The sequence below is a fragment of the Dermacentor silvarum genome, chromosome 4 (genome assembly GCF_013339745.2).
Source record: "Dermacentor silvarum isolate Dsil-2018 chromosome 4, BIME_Dsil_1.4, whole genome shotgun sequence".
In the NCBI taxonomy this organism is placed as follows: domain Eukaryota; kingdom Metazoa; phylum Arthropoda; class Arachnida; order Ixodida; family Ixodidae; genus Dermacentor; species Dermacentor silvarum.
Window position 1 is genome coordinate 196,964,901 of NC_051157.2, and position 24,590 is coordinate 196,989,490.

The 24,590-nt window shown below is 48.7% G+C and overlaps 1 protein-coding gene across 3 annotated transcripts in view; it reads right to left on the reverse strand.

Annotated features, from left to right (window-relative positions):
- LOC119450890 (uncharacterized) overlaps positions 1 to 21,998 on the reverse strand; it is a 177,087-nt gene extending 155,089 nt beyond the window's left edge. For all 3 annotated transcript variants that reach the window (XM_037714365.2, XM_037714364.2, XM_037714363.2), the window contains exon 1: positions 21,941 to 21,998. The gene's annotated coding sequence lies outside the window, so the exon portion shown is untranslated. The remainder of the gene's footprint in view (positions 1 to 21,940) is intronic.
- Between the last annotated feature and the right edge of the window lie 2,592 nt (positions 21,999 to 24,590).

A 24,590-nucleotide genomic window follows, 5' to 3' on the forward strand; every position in this document is an offset into this window, starting at 1 on the left:
ACACCTTCCCCACTGAAGCTGAGTTGAGTACGCGACCGCGATGATCAACATCCACGGCCGCAAAGCTATCGGAGCGGCCATACTGCGCCGCATCAACGAAAGCCACCTTTCCCGGGGATTTAGCTACGAAGTTAAGCAGAGACCTGGCCCGTACCTTTCGCCAGCCACATTGTACTGCGGATGGACGTTACGCGGGAAGGAACCCTTCCTCGTAGGTACCCTTCACTGTCTGTGGTAAAAACACCTTCTGTTCGGTGCTCCCCGTATGATGGCAGCCCAGCGACATTAGGAGACGCTGCCCAGCCTTGGTGGAGGAGAGCTGCGTGACCTGAACTAGTTTCTGTTCCTCAGTCAATTCCGATAGGGTGTTGTGCATGCCCAGGCGCATCAGCCTGTCCGTGCCGGTGCTCATGAGGAGTCCCAGCACCCTTTTGACACTTTTTCGCATTAAGGTGTCTAGTTTATCCTCTTCGCTTTTAGACCAATTCAGTGCCGATGCGACGTAATTAATATGGCTCATGAGGAACGCGTGGTAGAGCCTAAGGAGATTGCTCTCCCTCAGCACTCCCCTGCGATTTGAGACCCTTAAAATCAGCCTGAGCATGTTCTCCGTCTTGGAGGTGATGCGGGCCAAAGCCTGTGAATTCCTGCCGTTGGACTCAAGAAGCAAGCCGAGCACTCTTAATACAGTTGACTCTGGGAATCGACAGCCCGTCCCTTGTGGTTAGCGTAATCTGCACCTGATCAAGCGGCGTGGAGGGCCTCCTCCCGGGCCGAACCGGTCTGTAGAGAAGCAACTCCGATTTGGAGGGGGAGAGTCGAAGCCCCGTACCCCCAGAAAACTTTCGGTGATAGACAGTGCCGACTGAAACGCGTCTTCCGCATATAGGGCGTGGCTGGTATTCGCTACAGTGGAAAGACGCGCTGAGAGGCCTTTCATGACTATGTTGAACAAGAGAGGCGAAATTACCGCTCCCTGCGGTGTGCCCCTCGCACGCAGGGTAAAGGCCCTCGATTTTAATTGGCCAATCTTTATGGTTGCTGTGCGGTCTCGGAGGAAGGCACGAACATAGGCGTGGAACTTTGGTCCCAGCCCCATGCTCTCGACCGCCTCCAGGATCCAGGACGAACTTATGTGAAATGGTATCGAACGCCTTGGCGAACGCCTCCCCGAATATCTTGGGTTTGTCGGTCGATAATTTGCCTCTTAATCAGGAGCATCACATCCTGGGTGGAGAGACCCGGCCGGAAACCTACCATGTTATGTGGAAAGAGCTCTTTATCCTCGATATGCCTAGTGACCCTATTATATACTGCATGCTCCATCACCTTCCCCACGCAAGAGGTAAGGGAGATGGGACGTACGTTCTCCTTGGCGAGTGCCATGCCCGGTTTGGGAATGAGTACCACCGAGGCGGTCCTCCAGGCTTCCGGAACGCGGCCTTCTGCCCAGAGGAGATTGACCTCCTGGGTTAACTAAGCAATGGACTTATCAAGATTACGCAGCAGCCTATTCGTGATTCCAACAGGGCCAGGGGCTGAGCGACTGTTAAGTTCATGAAGCACCTCTTCGATCTCAAGTTTCGTAAAGGGCGAGTCGACTGCCTCCAGCGGCCCTCCCCGGTATCCGGGTAATCCCAGTCCCCTACGGGGCCAACCGGAAGGTATCGATCCGCCAATTCCATAAGTAGAGTCGTGTCATCGACCCCACCGCTCCTCTGTGCTTGGACCAATCGGTCGATTGCCAACCTCTGGTTACCTTTGGAATTAGTCTAATCGAGAAGCACCTTCAAGAGGCTCCTTTTACCCCCGGTGCGCATCTGCCCGTCTACTTTTGAGCAAACTTCATTCCACTGCTGCCTAGACAGATCCTGACAATAGCCATCGATTTCTTTATTGAGGAGCGCTATGCGCTTCCGCAGCCTCCTATTGAGCTTCTGCGTGCGCCATTTCTCAACCAGTGATTTTTTAGCCTCCAATAGATGCGCAAGACGTGAGTCCATTGCATCCACCTGTAAGTCAGTCTCGACCGTCTTGGTTGCGAGGAGAGCATCCTCTGCTAATCGCGAGAAGAGGTCCTCTAACGTGCCACATTTGATCTGATAAGCCTTGCGGTGCTTTCTAAACTCGTCCCAGTCCGTCACCCTGAACTCCCTAGGCGGAGGCGCCCGGGTTTCCTGGGTGACCGAGAGGATAAAGTGATCACTTAGCAGGCTTTCCTGCAGGTTAGCCCACTGTACGCCCGCCGCGTTTTTGGTAAATGCTAGATCCGGAGTGGTGTCTCTCGTAACAGAGGTGCCCACCCTAGTTGGGAACTGAGGGTCCGTGACCAGCTCTAAGGAACAATCCGTCATAGCTTGAACCAGGTTTCTCCCCTTAACAGTGGCCTTTGGATATCCCCAGGCCGGGTCGTGTGCATTAAAGTCCCCGACAGCTACGAGCGGCGACTTGCCCACTAGGGCAGCCGCCTTTGCGACCACCGAGGAAAACGCCTGCTTGTGATTCCGAGGGGTACTGTAGACATTCAGTATGAAGATGCTACACTTAAGCCAATTATTCGGGATGATTTCGACGAGCTGGGCCTCCAAAGTAGAGTTGCCTAGCTGAAGCTTGTGTTCTACAAACGCATATTTCCTCGCAACCAAGATAGCCAGACCGCGTTGCCCCTCCCCCCTAACTAATACAGATCGATATCCGGGCAAGGCAACCGCCGCGCGAATGGTTTCCTGTGAGGCAATCACATGCGGCCTCCCCGCCAATGGGGAAATATACTGCTGGAGGGAGGCCTTACGCTTCCTAAACCCCACGCAGTTCCACTGCCAAATGGCAAACTCATTTCCGCTGGGAGCCATGATTACTACCACTGTTTTGCCGACTTCTCGGCACGTCCTTTTGTACGGGGGCCAGAACCATTGGCATACCAGGGCCCGCCGCCTGGGGAACCACCGGGACGACCAACGAATTCTCGCCGAGACCAAGCCTGCTTTCGATCACTTCGACTTTACGTGCTACGAGGTCAAAACATTGCGCTTGCCGCATCACCGACTTCTGCAATTCCCTGATTGCTTCAAAGACGGCCGAGTCGGACGCCACCGCAACCTCTCCTTCCGGACCTATCCTCCGCTTAGCCGGCCGCCGCTCCACTGACGAAGGCCGCGCCGGGGGCTGTGCTGAATTCCTGAGAGCTTCGAACTCGACCCTCATCTGCTGAAGCTGAGCTTTCACGGTAGCGTTCTCCTGAATTAGAAAAGCGACCCTAGGGTCTTCCTTTTGCTCTGGCAGTGCCACGGGCGTTACCTGTGCTGGATGCTGCGCAGGCCTTGGCTTGACTCGATCCGCCAAGGTGGTGGGAGCCTCTTGGATGCGCACCCTGGAGCGAGAGCGCCGTCTGGAGCGAGAGCGCCTCCTGGAGCGGCTACGGCGTCTCCCAGGAGCTGGCGAGAGAGAGTGCGTTCTCGCAGGTGGTGCCCCGCTGGAATCCCGTGATGTCAGACCCTCCTGGGACTGCTGGCGTTTCTTGGCGCGCTTCCTACGCCGTCTTCTTTGTCTCACCACGAAGGACACTTGGTAACGATGTTTGCAGGCTTTGTCTGCCGTTAGATGTGCCTCCCCCCCCCCCGCACAAGGCACATTTCGGCTGGCATTGGTGATCCTCCGCAGGGTCGCTCACACCACACCCGCGGCACACTTACTTCATCGGGGTGGGGCAAACATCGGCCCGATGGCCGAGAGCCCCACACCCATGACAAACATCAGTATGTCTCATGTACAACGTACACCTAAGCATGCTCGTACCGCACACAACATAGTTAGGTACCTTTAGTCCACTGAAGAGAACAGCGACCGTAGTCGTTTCCTTGATGCGACGCACCTCCATGGCCTTAGGGTTATGCTGGTTGACGATCATGGCCGCCAACTGTTGCTCGCCAATGTCCACGTCGACACCTCGGACGACGCCTTTGCAGGTATCGTCGGAGGCCGCGCTGTAGGCAGAAACCTGATACTCAGTCGAGCCGAGCCTGATGAGACGCAGCGCCGCATAGGCGCCCGCATTCTTGGGCTCTGGGGTAGAGAGCACAAGAATATTCTGAGTTAAGTTCGGGCAGATGATATCCTGCTTTGATTCTTCCGGGGGTAGTTTCGCCGCCGTCGCCAGGGCTTGGGCCAGACGAATCTGGCTAACCTTCTTGAGATCCAGGCCTCCCTTGGGTCGGACAATGACTCGAATATGGCTCCGCGGCTATATTCGATGCGGTCGATGCGGTCGCAAGGCGCCGGACGACGCCCTGCGCGTTGGCCGTGCGGTGGCCAGCTGTGCCGTCACTTTGAGTAGAAACGCTCTCTTGCTGCCGGGAAGAACGCTTATTCTTGCTTAAAGCGGTCCGCCACCCACGCGTCAGCTTCTTCGCGGGAAAGAGTTTCCCCTTCGACCATCTTCACCTCCACCATGATGCCGTTCCGACGGCGCGGGCGGGCGCCCGGCCGTACTCTTCGCCGCCGCTAATCCCAAATCTAGGGTTAGCGGGGGAATTGGTGGGACAAAACTTCATAGTCTCCAAAAATGGCGAAAAATGGGCCTACCAGATCAAAAACAGGCTCGGTGAAATCCTCTCGACGATATCTGTAGAATGGTGAAAAATCTTGAGGATTGAAGCAAATCTTCCGATCGCAATCATTCGAAGAAGATGGAGCCGGCGGAGACGCGTCCGTACGCGTCAGCTGCACTGCGTTCTCCTACCCCTTTGGTCGCGTAGACCATGCCGAAGACCCATAGGCCACCATCTTTAACACCACCATAATTTTTGGTGGCTCGGCGGAACGCTGTACTGTACTTTTGTGCGCCGCGAAGAAGGCACTTATCAATTTGTGTTATCTTCTCGGGCCACCGAGTGGAGGTCGCGCCAGCAGCTCGTCCCTCGCGACCTAACGGTGGTAGAGTCTTCCAGTCGGCGATGGCGTGCTCCGATAGAGGAAACAATTCGCCGGTCGTCTCCTTCAACAGCCGTGTGTCTATGCTTTTGCTCACGCAGTACGTGAGCCAAATCATTTGCCGCCTGGAGACGTGGTCGTTCGGACGGCCGAGGCGGTCAGTGTTGGTGAAGTAACTGCCTTCACCTCTCTGCCCGTGCAGTGCAGCGGTACCGTGTAACTGCGAAAACTGCTTTCGGCACCTGTTGCACCGGAAGGCCGACCGGCGTCCATTCTGAGTCTTCCTATATAATGTGACTACTTCGCCTTCACAGGTTGGTTGGTGTGGGTAGAACCCCAGGCGCTCGCAGGTGCCCCAGTACTCCGATGACGCCGCCGAACCTGGCCGGGGGTTGGGGCGCGGTGGACGAACATCGCTTGGAGCCGGAGAGAGCCGAAGCGATCGCATGACCTTTTCCTTCGCAGCCTAGTCACACTAGTCTGTGCTCAGAAAACATAATTTGCCCGCCACGCTGTTTCCATAGACGAGTGCCTTCGATAACTCGTCAAACAACCAGCACACTGACGTTTTGGAAAGGCAAAAATGACGCTGAAACTCAACGTCGGTCATGTAGGTGAACGGGTCCAGACGGTCATATTGACGCTTGCTGCCGCTGGATGCAATGACACAGGCTGCTACTGCAGCCGCCATGTTCACGAAATTCAACACGAGGGGGGTTTCGCGATGTACGACTTTTGCACGAGTTCGCCTGTCAATCAAAACCATAGGTCACGTCCCGCGCGAGGCATGTAACTCTTTTGCGGGCGCCCACCACGTTTGGGCCACGTCCAACTTATTTTTCGGCAACAGCGAGGCATCAACAACCTTGACCGGCGAAATAAAACACGCACAATACACTGTCATCGGTGATGTACTGAGCACCACAATCAAAAACAAAGCGTCGATTTTCTCTGGCTTATGCATATATCTTCTTGCGCTGTCATGGCCCCACAACACAGTTTCATTGCTTGCATTGTGGCGACGCAGTGCGCAGCAAATAATTACCGGCACGTCACTGTAGCTGCTTGCAAGGCGTCGATGCACCGTGGTGGACGACGATGCTGAGCAGTGTGTAGTGGTTTCCAACGGCAACGTATGGCTGCTCTGTCATCGGTGATGTATCGGAGCCGCAGGGTCAGCGTCGAGAAACACTCGCTTTTCTAGACCCAGTGCGATGGCATTTCTTTATCACAAGCACGGCGCACTAAACAGTTGCAACACCTTCCTGCATTCGAAGTCTTATTTCCTAACTGCACACAAGAGCTCTCACCCGCCAAATTGCGCCTGCTGCGCTGTCGTTACGATATCCATCTTCGCTGTTAGCTGAGCAACAGATGCAATTGGCAGCACATGGAGTGAACAACACACTCAAATTCTGCGTACATGCGCACGAAGGCACCTTCGCTGGGCAAGCAATGACAAGCGATGAATTGTGTCGCTGGGAAGCACGCTCTTCATCGCAATGCATTGCTGACGCTTCGCGCACGCGGATAAACTGGCGCATTTTCACTGTGCTGCGTCACTACGGACCCCAGAAAACCGCACAGCCATTTTGCAGCGACAGCCGTTGCTCCCGCCTCTATGGCTAGAGTATAGATTCAGTTGGTAAAGCGACGGCCTTAGTAGCCGCCTCAGTGAAGCACCTGCGGTGAACAGCCATGCCGCTGCTCTGCGTTGCCATTCCGCTAATACACAGGGAATGGACACATCATTGTCATGACGGACGAACATAGCACTGCAGCGCCACTGGCGACGGCTCACCGTATCAACTCCCTCGTGCGTGTGACCCTCTAGAATATATTCGCATGTAAGCTATCGCCTCACTGTCGCCACTCGCGGCAAAAAAGTGCAAATTTATTAATTCATTCGATCTCCGTTTGTCATTCACAAATTTATAGCATTCAAAATGAAAAACCGATACTTTAAGAAATAAAATGTTCCTTATTTTATTTGTTGTATTTTAAAGTAATCGATTGAGGGAAAGTGTAGGTGCAAGAATGCACCGCATGTGCCCTGTTCGCATTCGAAGGAGGATAGAAAGATAATGCCCGAAAGAGAAGGCACACCCCTGACGCACCCGAGAAAGGCGTGGCAAGCGGCTCACGGCAAGTGTGCAGATAGACAGCGGGACAGTGACGGCATTGCTAAATTGCGATAATACGTTGATAACAATACATGGCGCGGCTGCGTTTTGTTGCGCAGTCTTCTGTGCTTGAAGCGCAGAAGCACTGTGCAGCGCAGGGTGCACTCATGTTCTCATACGCGGCTTTATCTCGACATTACTTTTTGCCTGATGTTTGTGCACGTTCCTCGCTATCTCTGTTCACTGACTCCCATCGAGCGAACTCGGGTAAAACTCGTGCTAACGAGAAACTCGGTGCATCCTGGCATAGCACCTGTAGTGACTATTTTTGTGACCAACTACTGCACACATCTTCAATCACGCGATTCAATTCAGCATGGTTGGAGCATAGTGCGTTAGCGAAAACTCAGTTGCATTTCCGACAGCTGATCGCACAGAAGCAAGGTAGAAGCGATAATGGTTTCGTATTCGTCCGCGGTCGCTGAGGCGACGCACGGCGCACCGCCGACAGCGTCAGCTCGTTTCTCTAGAACAAACTGCTGCGCGAAAAGGGACAATATAGGCGCGACGGTGATAAAGGATGTGGCATCATGATTCAAACCAATACTCAGAAATCAGGGCGCATAGTGAACTAAAAGTTTAATCATATAGTGCCGAAGGTTACCAGTAAACATGATTACACCTGTCGAGTGCGCTGAGGCATTTAACAAGCAATTCGTAGGTGAACTGCTCGAGAACTTCCGTGTAACTCTCGCTAAGCGAACTATTCGCCACCCCCTTTCTCCGGTACCTGTCACTGCAAGTGGCATAGCTTCAGGGACAGACTCCCACTAAAAACTCGTGCTGGACGTGATGGCGTTAGTGCTAAACTTCTTAAATTAACTTGTCGCTGCTGTTATAATAATCTAGCTCTTCTATTTCAACAGTAACTATGCAAGGGCAACATCCAGAATGACTGAAAAATTGTTTTTGTCATTCCGGTATTGAAGTCTGGGGATAGCGGGGATCCGAATAACTGCTTCACTCGCCATATCACGGCCTGTTTCACTCGCGTTGATAACGCAGTTATCAGTCCACAGAAAAGCCCATTTCATTCGCTAACCTCAATCTGCTGTAGAATGCTACAGAGCGTGCTTAGTGAAACGCAATGACGTGAACAATCTGCTCTGCAAAAACCAGCATCGCTTTCGGAATAATTGATTCTGCTTCGCACAGTTATATGAACTTTTTACCAACGTTGACAACTCGTGCATAAATCTGTTTATACCGCTGCCATATTCATGTAATTTGCCATATCATATCAGCTTCATCAGTGTTTAAATAAAATTTCAAAGTTCAAAATATGCACCAAGATGCGAAAACAAGGGGCTGGAGTTGTCCACTGTCTTCCTTCCTTACTGTTCTTTTTTTTTTTTTTTGCTGGAAGTTCCCATATTGAGCTTACCGCAGAACAAACTAGCCCAACTTCCAGCTGTAAATGCTGGTTACTAAAATTCCTTAAAAATAGAGTTGATACAGGTAAACTAGGTCCATCTATATCTAAACGATCCAAAGTTTTGCCAGGAGTGCCTCAGGGATGAACATTATGTCCCCTCCTCTTCTTATTAATCTATATGAATGACGTATCATCCAAACTTCTTCCATACAGCTTTTAGTCGATGTCTCTGTCATTTCGAAAAACATATCTAACAATACTGACGTGTTTGTACAACAATCCAAAGCAATTGGTGATGTTTATGCCAGATAGATTGATAAAACGAAACATTGATAAAACAAAACATGTTAAATGTTGTGCAGTTCACAACACCCCTGTTAAACACTATTCAGTCAGCGAAGCTCTTATCGACTTTATTGATTCGATTAAATATCCTAGTCATTTACCTTTCTTCAACTTTAACATGGACTAAACACATCGAGCACGTTACTAACAAAGCTTTCACCGATTTTTGCGTTCTCAAACGAAATTTAAAACGAGCCAACCAAACCACAAGGCCTCATAACCACATAACCTTATATGTCACTGATCAGGAAGTCCCTGGAGCATAGTTTTATTCTACGGAACACTCACCTCATTTATCTTCACTACTTGATTATTTAATCTGTACAAAATGAAGCAGCTAGATTTATTACACAATGGTTGAAAATTGAGCTTGTCATTACAATTTGAAAGTAATTTGGAGGAGTGCGATACCAAAGTGTGTCCGAAGTAAACAAATTTCACATGGAGTCACTCTCCACGAGCAGGAAATTTAACTGCCTAACCTTCTTTCACTGACTGTATCAAAGTGACGCCTTCTTTATCCATATCTTTCCGGCTCGTTTTATCTCACCTCAAATTAATCATGAACATAAAGTTCCAAATGTAAATGCCAGAACAATATATATATATATATATATATATATATATATATATATATATATATATGAGAATTACCGACTTGTTCAATTTATTGCCGAGGGAAGCGCATTGCCGTCAAATATTGCCACAGTAACGAATCCATCTCCTTCTCGATCGGCGTCACTAATCTTTTAGAAAGCAGTTTTGCTTAACGTAATTTGTTGACTTTCTTTTAACGTATATGTATTAGGTCGCATTTGATGTCTAACACATGTCGCATTTGATTTTTAGAGCTGAAGGCGATGAGCGCACTGCTGAGGTTCCTCCGGACAAGCGCCCTGCTTGAACGACTGTGACACTCCTGAGTTCCTTTGTGTGTGTGCGTGTGTGCGTGTTTTTTTTCTGATCACCCTCTCTTTCTATGTATGTGCATTTTTCTTTATCTTTCTGTCTCCCCTTACCCCTTCCCCAGTGCAGGGTAGCAAACTGGATACCTACCTTCCGGTTAACCTCCCTGCCTTTCCCATCTCATTTATCTCTCTCTCTCTCTTTAGAGCTGAAGCTCGGACTTCTCCTATTGAAGTATACTTACTTTGCAAGCCTTTTAGAATGTACCTTCGCCTGTTGACCCGACAGATAGAGAGAACAACTTTATTCGCGAAAGGCAGAACTGGCCATGTGACTCATTAAACTTGCAGGCCGGAAGAACCGGCGCTTGATGTCCTGGCCGTTTATCATGGTTGCGGCCTGGATTCAGCTATGGGTCGATGGCATGAGGTGGTCCCACGCTTCCGGTGAGGGAGAAGGCAGAAGCTGAGAGGGTGGAGGCAAGGCACTACATCCCCATAGCAGGTGGGCGAAAGTGGCGGGTACACTGTATGAGGGGTAGTTAGGTTCACAGTCCCCCAGATACATACGGGAGAGTAGGTAATGATTAGAGACAAAGCCTGGCTTGTAGTTGAAGCCGGACAGTAGCCTGCTCGCTGATAAGACGAGGGTAAGGAGGGGGTAATGTCTCTTACTCATGCGATAATATGTCGTCATGTCCTGGTATGTGGTGAGGCCCTCGCTGTGCACATCGGGGTAGTAGGGCCCGCCACTCGGTTGACGAAAGCTTGGGCAGTAATGTGGGCTGCCTCGTTCTCCGGATTGCCCACGTGATCCAGAACTCACACCAGTTCGATGGGATCGCGGTCCTGGAAGGAAGAGAGCTGAGGAAGGAGATGAAGGGTTAATGAAGCCAGTCTGCCCGGGAGGAACTTAGTGATGACCTGCTTAGAGTCGCTGACCGCTACACGGATGTGCGGATTTAGCACTACACGGATGTTCAGCGAGAGCGATGGCTGCTTCTTCCGCAGCTTCTGATTTGGTTTTCGAGGTGGTCGCTGAGGTAGCCATCCCCCCGAGCCGGTCGCCGCGAAGACTGCAAAGTGAGAGCGGCTAGGAGAGGAAGGAGAACGAGCCGCGTCTGTGTAAAGGGCATCTGGGAGGCCGCTGTAAAAATCGTGCAGAGAGTACGCGTGAGCCCTACGCCTGACATCGTGGATTCCCCGCAAGCATATTCTTAGAGAGTGGTTTGGCGAGGATCTTGGCCCTGACCAGAGGCGGAAGAAGTCATTTTCTTCAGTCAGTGGGGCTAGGCTGTATGCCCAGTTTGGCAAGAACACGTCTGTCTGTTGCTGTAAGCGCCAAGCGGTGCTGCTGCGCTGATCGGTGGGCTTCAATGAGTTCATCTACCGTGTTATGAACTCCTAGGTGGAGAGGCTGCTGGGTGCTGGATAACGTTCGATGCAAGCACGTTCTTGTAGGCTGGCACATGGTGTAATCCACCTTGGTCTTTTCTGACTGACGAAAATGCAGATAAGGAAGTGAGTATGTGATACGACTCAGAATAAATTCCTGGCTCAGCTTCAAAAGGTTCGTTTCCTTGACCCCGTGTTTACGGGTGGAAATTCTACGAACGTGGCGTGCCATGTGCTGCGTCGATGTTTTCTAATTGATGATGGATGGTCCATTGTGCGTGTTTTTCAGCAGCATTCCTAAGATGCGGATGGTCTGCACCTCAGGCATGATGACGCCGTTGAGGCGAATGTCAAGGTTTACAGACGATAGAGAAGCCTGAGCAGAGCGTTTGGCTTTGTTACGAATCACGAGAAACTCGGACTTTTCGGGTGAGCAAGTGAGCCCCATGGCTCACTTGCTCGACAGGACGTCGACCAGCGTTTGGAAGCCCTGGAGTGGAACAAAGTCAACGCAGACTTCCGGCTACTGAGACTTCTGAAGAAGACAACGAGCGTCTCCAACACTTCAGAGCGGCCAAGAAGACTCGATCGGGTGGACGTAATTGCGCGTAAAATATCATACGATTAAGAGCCGAACTAAGAGAATAACAAACAGGGAAATGAGATAGATTAGAGATATATACTTAATATTTAATTATGGAATAATTTCAACCATGTACGTCGACCTCACCTTCAAGGCAACCGAGCAAATCAGCGTACCTTACAAACACCACAAACAACAGTAGATAACACGCTACGTCTCATAGGAAGGATCTCCAATAAACACGGAGGGCTTCGAGAGAAGGAGCTAATTCAGCTTATCCAAGATTTTGTCCTAAGCAAAATCACCTTCGCACTACCATATCTCTCACTCTCTAGGAAGGAAGCGTATACTGTAAATTGCTTGAGCCGCAAGATACACAAAGTCGCTCTTGTTGTTCCGATTAGAGCATCCACACAAAGGGTGATGGCCGCATCCACAATTTATACAATTCAAGAATTAACCGAAGCACATCTAGCATCGCATTATCAGAGACTTACCACCACTGAAGCTGGGCGTGAGATCCTGAGACAACTTCACTACGCTCCACCACTCAACGAGAACAAGCGACATCAACTTCCTCCGAACATACACAGCCAATACCACATTCAACCCCTACCCAGAAACTTGCACCCTGAATTTCACGTCAAACCCCGGAAACTTCGAGCCAAGCCGCTACGTTGTAGCTATGGACAGGCGGAAGGAGTCTACTATAGACGCCGCGGCCTATAACACTAAAAATCTTTATGCTCTAACGGTCGTAGACGAGCAGGGCAACACTGTTCGTTCAGCATCAGTCAAGACCACCTCGGCGGGCGACGCGGAAGAGGCCGCCATTGCAATCGCTCTGGGGCTAACTGATTGCGATGTCATCATCAGCGACTCGAAGACTGCTATCCGGAACTTCAGTAGCGGCTACATTACCAAGCTCGCGCACTCTCTGCTTGTCGCTCACCCGCCGAAAAACTACATCGCTCTCATCTGGACTCCAGAACATCAAGGACTACCAGGCAACAAAATGGCTCATGCCACTGCTCGAGGATTCAAGGACCGAGTGGGCGGAAATGTGGGCCTTACTGTAGAACCCAATGACTCCCAACAACACACAAATTTTTATTCGTTTTTTTTTATTCAATCATTAACCCGCTTAGCCCGAAGGCGCTAAAGAGGGGGGTTACAATGTCGAAAAAAAAACACATCTTCATTGACACAGCACGCTTGCTGACTTGGCAGGTGATTCCATCCGCTAATGGAACGAACAAAAAATGAATTAGCGAAAATATTAGTTCTGGTGCGATATTCTAAAATCTTAAGACAATGATCAGTACGTGCAGATACATAATAAGGCCTGTGTAAGTATTTTTCCTTTCGAATGCCGGTTTTACCATAAAATATTTGAAATAGGAGTTTTAGTCGTAATTTTCGTGATGATGATGATTTGTAGGGTTTATTGGCGCAAGGGCCAGATGTGGCCAAAGAGCGCCAAGTCGATGATCCGTGCTTCTCAATGATAAACGAGTTAAATGCGAGGAGTATATAAAACACGGCTCTATAGAGGCCTAAAACATTCGCTGAAAAGTTTAAAATATAGATGTGGTGCGATGTGGCTGTAAGAGGGCCTGAAATTTACTCGTTCTAAAGTGCGTAAAATACAAGTATACACATATTAAAATGACAGTGATTGATCGTGTCTGCGATGACAATAGATGTTTCATGACATAGGAATGATCAGTAAAAAAATGTCACAGTTTCGCCCTAAGGGCGAAGCAATGAATGCGATAGCAACACAGCAATGTCATACGAAGTAAGGTGAGCGGCTTTGGTAGCAATATGAATTAATTGTAGTAAACAGGAGCTGATTAAGTAAGCAGGTGTGCTGCGGCCTAAGTAGACCGACATGAAGAGAGACTCGATGACCACGAGAAGGCGCGTGTGAAACGGTGGTATTGATGAGAAGCGGTTCCCGTGGGCAGCGCGTGCGAAGGGACACACCTGTAGCGCTGCACTGCCGACCCGGGCAGCATTGCATGTGTAGCGTGCGTTGGAAAATGTGGCCCGACTATTACTAACTGATTGAACAAGCGTGGTGTGAGCGCGCACGAACAAACATGAATAGATCACACGGAATGACTGCAGACAACGACTGTCAAAACGCTGGCAGCAAGCGCATACGCCGCAGCAACGGGCGAAGGTACGTGCGTTCTATCGCTTCAACGGAAACTGAGCGGCGAATGCACGGCGCATAAAGGTCCCAGCAGTGTGGAGATAAGCGACGGTGCGAGCGAGCGACGAGCGCGGTTGTTGGCAGAGTAGAAGTGCGCCCCCCCCCCCCGCTCCCTCCGGCGCTGGCTTCCCCCTTCCTTGCTTGCGCATGGGAGATTGAGTGCGTTCGCTCTCCGTGATAGCGCGCGTCCCCGCACGCTTCCGCTCGGGCATACGGCGCGCGGCGAAGATTTTATCTATGGGGAACCTCACGGCGACGGCGACGCCGACGGCAGAAATCCGGTTGAAGTGTCCATATAATTGCTATCGCAATAATATGTAGTGACTAGGACTAGTGCCTCAGCAAAGGCCTTGATGGCAAGAGCTGGGAGGCACGTGCTCTAGAAAATGGTTTCTTTGCAGCTACGACTTCCAGGTGGGGGCCGTGCTACAAGAAGCCTGGCCAAATTACAGTTAAGGTGTCAGTTTCAGTTAAAAAGTCTTGTAGGGTTTGAAAAGTAAAAAGGGGTTCGTCGCTCAGAAAGAATGCTGGGTGTAACGGTATGTGTTGGAGATAAGCGGAGGGGAAGTACTTTTTCCTTTCTGTCTCTATTTCAGTGCATTGGATAAGAACATGAATAACTGTAAGCCTGTTGCCACATTTGGTACATGTCGGAGGTTCGCTTCCTGTCAAGAGGTAGGAGTGAGTGGCGTAAGCATGTCTTATTCTTAATCTACAAAGAAGTACCTCTTTATGTCTTGCTGTTCTTTCAGATATCCAGTTCCCTAATTTTGGTTTGATAACGTGTAGCTTATTCACTACTGCATTATCCCATTGGTCCTGCCAGTACTTTCTCAGTTTATGGCGTAAGAAGGGCTAAAGGTCTGTATCTGGTATGGGTTTATTTATATTCGTTTCATTAAAAGTGACTGACGCTGCATTTTCGTCAGCAGCTACATTACTTTTATGCCCCTATGACCAGGTACCCAACATATGACGATATTTTGGTTGTACATTAAGCCTAAGCATAGTTCTGTGTATAGTTCATTAAAAACGGGGTTCTTATGTTTTCGAAAACTCATTAAGGCCCTTACTACGCTTAATGAATGTGTGTAGATGATGGTTTTATTTAGATTGCTTTGTTTGATGTGCTTTACAGCTGAGAGCATCGCGTACGCTTCAGCCGTGAAAATAGATGTGTTAGGATTTAGAGCACGGGAGGTGGAAAAAAATGGCCCAAGAGCTGCATACGCAACGCCAGCAGATGATTTGGAAACATATGTATAAATCTCGGAACAGCAATACTTCGCTTGGAGTTCGAGGAAATGCGATTGTATGTGTGTCTCAGGTACATGTTTCGTTATTTTGACAAAAGAGATATCGCACTCTATGGTCTGCCATTCCCAAGGCGGTGGTAGGCTAGTGGGAGGCATTAGAACATTTTCTGGGAGGTGAATATCTGTTTCTTCTGCCATTGCTTCCAAGCGCAGGCTCAAAGGAGTTCTAATAAGTGAGCGGTTATGAAGTCTCGCAGCGGACAGGTCGCTAACGATGGAATGACATGGATGCTCGGTGTCTGATTTTACCTTAGTGTAGTATGAAAAACTTAATAATGTTCTGCGTAGATGTAAGGACCATTCGTTGGACTCGACGTACAGACTTTCAACAGGGCTCGTTCTAAAGGCACCTGTTGCGAGTCTTATACCGAGGTTGTGGACTGGGTCGAGCATCTTTAGCGCACTCTGAGTTGCGGAATGGTACACCACGGCTCCGTAGTCGAGGCGTGATTGTACGAGACTCTTATACAGGCTAAGCAAACACTTCCTGTCACTGCCCCAGGTAGTTCGAGAGAGCAGCTTGAGGAGGTTCATGGTCTTCAGGCACTTTTTAAGATATTTTAAGTGAGGAATAAAGTTAAGTTTTGTGTCCAGGATAACACCTAAAAATTTGTGTTCAAGGCTGACAGTAACTCTTTCTCCATTAAGGTTAATATGTGGTTCTGGTACTACACCTCTCTTGTTTGAGAACAGGACACATGTGCTTTTTTGAGGGTTCAGTCTAACACCGTTCTCGTCCGCCCACTTTGAGAATCTATTCAAGCCAAGCTGTAGTTGCTTCTCGCAAATACTAAGATTACACGACCTGAACCCTATCTGTACATCGTCCACATAGACGGAGTAAAAGAGTGTGCGAGGTAATATGGTGTGTAGGGAGTTCATCTTAACAATAAAAAAATGTCACAGTTTCGCCGTAAGGGCGAAGCAATGAATGCGATAGCAACACAGCAGTGTCATGCGAAGTAAGGTGAGCGGCTTTGGTAGCAATATGAATCAATTGTAGTAAACATGAGCTGATTAAGTAAGCAGGTGTGCTGCGGCCTAAGTAGACCGACATGAAGAGAGACTCGAGGACCACGAGAAAGCGCGTGTGAAACGGTGGTGTTGATGAGAAGCGGTTCCCGTGGGCAGCGCGTGCGAAGGGACACACCTGTAGCGCTGCACTGCCGATCCGGGCAGCATTGCATGTGTAGCGTGCGTTGGAAAATGTGGCCCGACTATTACTAACTGAATGAACAAGCGTGGTGTGAGCGCGCACAAACAAACACGAATAGATCACACTGAATGACTGCAGACAACGACTGTCAAAACGCTGGCAGCAAGCATACGCCGCCGCGGGCGAAGGTACGTGCGGTCTATCGCTTCAACGGAAACTGAGCGGCGAATGCACGGCGCATGAAGGTCAGAGCCGTGTGGAGATAAGAGACGGTGCGGACGAGCGACGAGCGCAGTTGTTGGCAGAGTCCGCCCCCCCCCCCCCGGTCCCTCCGGCGCTGGCTTCCTGCTTCCTTGCTTGCGCGTGGGAGATGAGTCCGTTCGCTCTCCGTGATAGCGCACGTCCCCGCACGCTTCCGCTCGGGTATACGGCGCGCGGTGAAGATTTTATCTATAAGGAACCTGACGGCGATGGCGACGACGACGGTGACGACGACGGCGACGCCGACGGCAGAAATCCGGTTGAAGTGTCCATATAATTGCTATCGCAATAATAGCGTACAGCTCAGTACTCCATCCTGCGGTACACCGGTCTCCTGTATGAATGGTCGAGACTGCACGTTGCCAACTCTAACACAAAATGTCCTGTCAGAGAGATAACCTTCAATCATTCTCAGCAAGTTACCGCGAATGCCCATTGCAGAAAGATCCCGAAGGATCCCGAAGCGCAACGTAATATCATACGCCTTCTCCATGTCAAGAAAGAGTGATAATACAAGCTGTTTGTGGACAAAGGCATCCCTGATGTACGTTTCTATGCGCACGAGCTGATCGGTCGTCGAACTGGCCTCTCTGAAACAACATTGATATGGGTGTAATTTCTTGTTTATTTCTAGATAGTGTACCAGGCGCCTGTTTTCCATCTTCTCAAAAAGTTTGCATAAGCAGCTCGTCAAGGCTGTAGGCCTATAACTGTTAGCCAAAGAAGGGTCCTTACCCTGTTTCAAAATGGGAATTACGATGGCCTCTTTCCAAGCAGAGGGAATTCGGCCGGAAGACCATATAGAATTGTAGAGACAAAGAAGTGTTTTTTGTGTTCCACACGGCAAGTGTTTTAGCATTTCATATAGGACGCGGTCAGAACCTGGGGCAGATCTGTTGCAGCTGTTAAGTGCTGCCTGAAGCTCTGCCATGCAAAAAAGTCTATTGTATGTTTCGCATCTTGTGCCTTTCCGTTCTAATGGTTGTCCTTCAATTTGCCTTTTGTACCTTTGGAATGTTTCAGAGTAGTGCGACGAGGTGGATATCTGTTCGAAATGTCGCCAAGAAAGTTCGCCTGATCTTCCATGCTGTCGCCCGGAGTTACCAAAGGCAGCGAGTAAGGCTGCCGACCCTTTATTCTCTTCACTCTATTCCAGACCCTTGCTTCATCAGTGCAAGAGTTAATGTCCGATACATACTTTCTCCAACTCTCTCTTCTAGCTTGTCGCCGCGTTCTCCGACCCTGGGATTTGACCTGCTTGAAATTAACTAGATTTTCTGCCGTCGGAGAATCCCGAAGTAAACCCCATGCCTTGTTCTGCTTCTTACGCGCGATTCGACACTAATTGTTCCACCACGGAACACAGCGTTTTGTGGACAATCCACTTGTTACAGGGATACATTTGGAGGAGGTGTCAAGGAGAAAAACCGTAAAATATTTAACCGCAGCGTCTATGCTTAAAGCACACATGCCGTCCCAGGATAAACAAGCAAGATTTTGAACATTTCCCAGTCAGGTGAGTCAGTTTTCCAGCGAGGGAATTCTGGAGGACATTCATTAGACATTGGTGCGCATAGAACTACCGGGAAATGGTCACTCCCGTAAGGATTTTTAATAACTTTCCATTTAAAGTAAGGTTGAAGAGTAGGAGATGTAATACTAAGGTCTATTGAGGAGTATGTTTTGTTTGCCAGATTATAATACGTGGGCTCTTTCCCATTCAAAAGACATGCACCTGAAGAAAAAAAGCAACTGTTCAATCAAGCAACCTCTCGCATCGCAGCGTGAGTCGCCCCATAGGTTACTGTGTGCATTTATATCTCCAAGCGCAAGATACGATTCAGGTAGCTGATCTATTAATGTTTGGAATTCTTGTTTATGGAGCTGATAATGCGGGGGTATGTACAAAGAGCAGATGGTAATAAGCTTCTTTAGAAGCACAGCTCGAACGGCCACTGCCTGTAGGGGCGTTTGAAGTTGTAGATGTTAACACGCTATACCTTTGTGGAGTATAATGGCTACACCACCAGATGATGCGATGGCATCATCACGATCTTTACGGAAAATAACAAAATGACGAAGAAAGTTAGTGTGTTTGGGTTTAAGATGGGTTTCCTGTACACACTGCACTTTTGGATTGTGTTGGTAAAGAAGTTCTTGGATATCGTCGCGGTTCCTAAGAAGGCCTCTGACGTTCCATTGCATAATTTGTGTGTCCATAATGAGGTTAAATTGGTGCTGTGTGTATGAAAAAAAAAACGTGTTTTAGCCTACAGAGCCGTTTGCGGCCCTGTAATTTTGGTTTTGTCTTCTCTAGAGCGGTCCAAAGAATTTGGCCGCTCTTTAGGTGCTGGTTACACCACCTTGCTTGGGGTAGTGTCCATAGCTTCTTGTGAAGCGCTGGACACTCGCTCTAACGAGTGATGTGTACGTCGTGTAGCCTTCGCCTCGAGGGACGAAGGCTGTGGCCTCACCATCCCGGAGGCCGATGGATCCTCCTTAGCCTCTGAGCTGCGATGGCTGCTGCCAGCGCTAGTAGAGGCCATCTTGTGTGGCCGATTTCGAGGGGGGCAGGGCAGGTCTCAGCTGCTCCCACCATGGGGGCGGGTGGCAGTCGCCTCAATACGCTGCGCGTGCCTTGGGCGACCGCCGGGGTCCGTCGTGGTGCTGCCCCCTGTTGCACCACTTCGGCAAAAGAAGTTTTCATAGAAAATGCAGGTGAAAGACGCTGTCGTGCTCCCCGGAAATTGATATTCTCTTTCACTTTGATAGTAATGATCTCCGTTTCTTTCTTCCAGGCTACGCAAGATCTGGAATATGCAGGGTGGCTACCATCGCAGTTCGCGCAATGGGCCTCAGCAGTACATTCATCAGCAGAGTGATCTTTTGTAGCACATTTCGCACAAGTTAGTCGTCCTCGGCAGCTTTGAGAGGCATGGCCAAACCTCTGACACTTGTAGCAGCGTCGTGAATGTAAGGTCTTACACGCAGTTTGAGGTAGCCTGTTTCTATCGGATCCGGGAGTGTGCTAGAGCAAAAGTAAGTACTATGTGTTGGTTGGTAGTTCTTTGTTATCCGCGCCTGATTTTTATGCGTTTGTACATTTATAACATTTTATTCTTTCCATCCATTCAGGAGTTCATCAGTCAAATCCATGAGGTCGTCGTCTGAAACCACACCCTTGACGGGTGTTCATTGTTCGGTGTGTACTAACAGATATGGTTTTAATCGCCAAATTCCACCAGGTTTGTTATTTTCTCGCGCACTGCATGTTGTCTTTTACTTCAATCAGAAGGTCCCCGCTTGCCATCTTGGTGGCTTTCTAGCCACTTCCAATTACCTCCATGAGACATTTTGACACCAAGAAGGGTGAAATGTTTGTCGCTTTTTTATCAGCGTTTTCACATTGAATCACATGATACTTAGGGAATGTGTCTTGTTTCTTCAGAAAGAATTCAAAGGTTGCATCGGTGCGGCCCCGTTTTTCGGGGAACGATCAGGTGAGAAGGGTTTCGAGGGTCCCATGGAATGAGTTGTTTGTTCGGTATCAATGCCAGTCACCCACCACGGAGCCCAACGAGGGGACACGGCAGAGATTGTTATGAAGGAAGCCCTGCCGTGCGAACTGTACATTGTTACTATAACCACATATGTATAATCAAGGTAGATCATAGCACACAAGGTTAACCCTTGCAGCCAAGATGTTGGAAATAAATGGAAGAGAGAAGAAGACAGGAAATTGAGAGAGAAGACGAAGGTTGGAGAGAGAGACAGGAAAAGGCAACTACCGATTTCCCCCGGGTGGTTCAGTCTGGGGGTGCCGTCTACGTGAAGCGGAGGCCAAAGAGGTGTGTTGCCTCCGCCGAGGGGCCATGAAGGTCCAAACACCCGGCTTCGGCTCAACCACCAGGATCCCCTTTTCCCCGGACATGGCTAAGCCACGTACGGTTAAACGCGGGAGGGGCCAACCCTCATGCCCGAGTCCGTGGTGCCGCCACACACCAAACGGGGGTAATTTTCGTCGTCGAGAGGAAAGAATTTCCAACCCCAGTTCATTTTTCATATTGGCACAGCTGTCAGTTCTCGAGTACCGACTAAGGACAAACCTTGCTCCTCAGTTCTGAATTTTCTCAAGTTCATGGCTTTATTGCAAGTTTAAGACACACCCATCACATTCCATGAAATTTGCACACACTACAAACACCAACGCGTACCGTGTCCCACCTCTCTCTGTGCCGAGCACGCGCAACAGAGAAATATTGTGGCGCCAACTACTAACTCGCAATTTTCTTACCCTACGCACTTAGCACTTATTCTTTCCCGTCACATACCCAACACCCAAGTGTCGCTTGCTGCCCTGTCCAGACGCAGATCTCTCCCATATCATTGGAATGCCCCATCAAATATCCCCTCACCCCCCTCGCACCCTGAAACTATTATTTAGTAGCGATGAGCTGTGGGAGACTGCCCTGCGCAGCTCCAATTCCACCCTACAGGACCGAGTCCCTGAGGTGGGCTGAGGAGGTAGCGGAGGCCTACCACGACTGGTCTGGCCACATAAGGTGCTGAGACTGGAGTACAAAGACCTCCCTCTCTCCCCCGGTCCCTCCCTTTTTTAAAAAAGGAAATAAAAGTTTATTAATTCATTCATATGGTTCCCCTATTTTAAATCGAAATATAATAAAGAAACATGGAAATTAAAGTGGACTAAAAGACAACATGCTGCCGGCGGAAAGCGAACGCAGATTTTCAGCATTGCGCGTGCGGGACTCTACTAATAATTTATCTAAGGCAGCGGTTATCCTTCGTTCCAATTTCTTGGATATTGGTGGGCTAGATATGACCTTGGGGAGTGTTAGCCCTCGCCACTCATGGCAATGGTGGCCACCAAACTACATTAATGTATCGTGTGAGACAACACTTGAAGAAAGACGATGTACAAGGCAAATCATAGTGAAGTCCGTAGGCGTGTCATGCCAATCAGCTGAAACTGATACGGACAGTGTAATGACAGGAAGTTTAGTGGTAATCTTGGTATGGTATTGAAAGCTATTTAGCAATGTTTTTAAGTGACATAAGCCAGTGACACCCACAAAACACTTCATCAGGTACTTTCACGCAGGGCGACTGTTCGCATAAGATGAAAGAAAAAAAACGTACACAAAGTGCACTTTCTGCTCATAGCCGTAATTGTGGAAGTAGCACTAATAGGAAACTAGTAGCAGGTGCCTATCTAAACATCAATAAAGTTTTGCAAAGTGTTATTCATACCTTCTTGATGCGACGAAGAGGTGATGTGCTCGCAACACCGTGGAGGCAACGATTTTTATACTCTTGTTGAGATGAAAATTAGCGTAGCCAAATGCTTGCAGCGGGGAATAAAATGTCATAACCTAATAATTGTCACAAATATTTAAATATAAGAGCATGACTAATGCCAGGCACTTAAGCAGAACAGGAGCAGTCGTGCAGAACAAGCGAGCACAGCGACAGATCACGAATGGCAATAAGCAGATGTTCAAAGGAAGACTCTGCACGACTCTCCATGGGAGAGAAAGATAATAGGCTGGAATGTGCTGTGGCGTCGATACTTCAAAAAAGAAAGAAAAGACAGAGGTTGGAGACGGACAGAAATGACTGCGGGAGGGTATAAAAGCAAGTTTAGAGTGATGAGAGAAAATGTGAAAAAGGGAGTGCTTGTTTTGGTTTTTATCGAGGAGTGGAGATAGGAAGCAGAAAATAACTAACAGACGTAGGTAGATGTGGCCAATCCGGTTTGCCAGGTTATCTGAAAAAAAAGCAGGCATTGTTCCTCTAATCTCAATGTAATTCTAAAGAGTTGGGGATAAGGGAATGAGCGGGAAAAGTAGTCCTTCAAAAACTACTTCAAAAGATTGAATAGGAAAAGGGATTAAAGGGCGCTGGTTCTGTTAAGAACTCTAATAATATTAATAATCGTAATACATTTATTACGAAGTAAAAATACATAATTTCGGATTACCAAAACAACAGAGGCCTTGATTGTTAGAGCCTGGTAGTCAGGGAAAAAAAGTTGTGGCATTTCAAAAATATTGCATCGAAAGCATCAGTAAAACAAACAGCGAAGGGAGACAGTAGAAAAATGTGTAAATTTTTACAGAAAAAAAGGTCAAGTTCAACGTGACATAATAGTGCACGAATGTATCATGACAATTTCAAACGGGAAATTGCACTTAAATAGACGGGCACCTCAGAGCCTTTCGAAGTTTATTCTGAGGATCAGCATCAAGGACATATTGTTGTGGTTCTAACTTTGACATTTATTGACAATATGCTCAAGGACAAGCAGGCAAAAGGAAAATGCACTGTCAAACATATGAAAGGCTACATCACATGTGTTAAGCACGTTGTGTATTCCATACCGTTATCTTGTGGTACTGAGTACATGAGCCAAACGAAACGATGTGTAAGCGTTCGACTTAGGGATCATGAGCGGTTTCTTCAGGGGGTTGCGCCACTTCATCTTCCGGAGCATTGCAAGTCCTGCGGGTGTCGCCTCCCTTTTGACAAGGCTTCTATCATCTTTGAGCACACTAACCAATTCAAAAGAGAAATCGCTGAGGCATACAATATAACGATTAGGGGAAGGCATGTATCAGTGAACCATCAATCGCTCTTCATGACAAGGAATTTCATTACTTCTGCAACTCTTGATTATGCCTAGTTTGTCACCACGGCCTCGATGTATCACTGTGTCTTGCGCATGTCATGGTTCTTTGAATTTGGTATCTCTGTTAGACGATCCTTCAATAAAATATCCATTGAGAGTCAGCGCCGTGTTGTCGATTTTCTTCTTTTTGTCCGTGTCTTGTTTGCGCTGCTACGATCCTTACGATGAATTTTACATTTGGCTTGCGTCATGCCGTCACCATCCCGCCTTTACGCCGACTCAGTGAAGCAAGTTGTCTAATATAGCTTGGGCCACTAGGTGTGTGCTCGTAGTTGGGATGTGGTCGCTGCATCACAATTATTTCACCTTCGTCATGAATTCATTGTCATGCCATTTTGTAGGTAAATCGTCGTCAACCAGCTTGGTCATCAGATTCTCTTCATGCCACAGTCGTAACGCATCGCCATCATGCCGGTCACCACGATTCTCCACCTTGCCATTGTCTATTATTGTGGATAGACAACCGGTGCATCATAAGAGTTACAGAATGGATACCAAGAGAAGGGAAGCGCAGTCGAGGATAGCAGAAAACTAGGTGGGGTGATGAAGTTAGGAAAAATGCAGGCGCATGTTGGAATCAAGCTAGCGCAAGACAGGGGTAATTGGAGATAAAAAAAATTTACGGTTTTTACGTCCAAAAACCACGATCTGATTATGAGGCACGCCATAGTGGGCGACTCCGAAATTTTGATCCACCTGGGGTTTCTTTAACGTGCACCAAAATCTAAGTACACGGGTGTTTTCGCATTTCGCCCCCATCGAAATGCGGCCGCCGTGGCCGAGATTCAATCCCGCGACCCTCGTGCTCAGCAGCCCAACACCACAGGTAATTGGAGATCGCAGGGAGAGGGCCTTCGCCCTGCAGAGGACATAAATATAGGCTGATGATGAGGATGATGATCATTGTCATACTGTCGTCGTGATGCCATCGGGTCGTTTGATTGTCGTCAGTCCTGCTTCCTCATCTCGCTTTTCTCATACGAACGTCGTCACACCATTCACGCCGACTCTGCGAACGAGAGATGGAATGAACTCTGCGAACAAAGTTCACTAATAGCTTAGGCCATTAGGCGTGAGCTTGTGGTTGTGATTCAGTCTTAATTGCGTCGTTATTCCAGCTTCATCGTCCAATTCTCGTCAAGCAGTCGTCTTCACAACATAGCCGGCATACAGTAGTCATGCATTCGTTGTCATACTATCATCATGATGGTC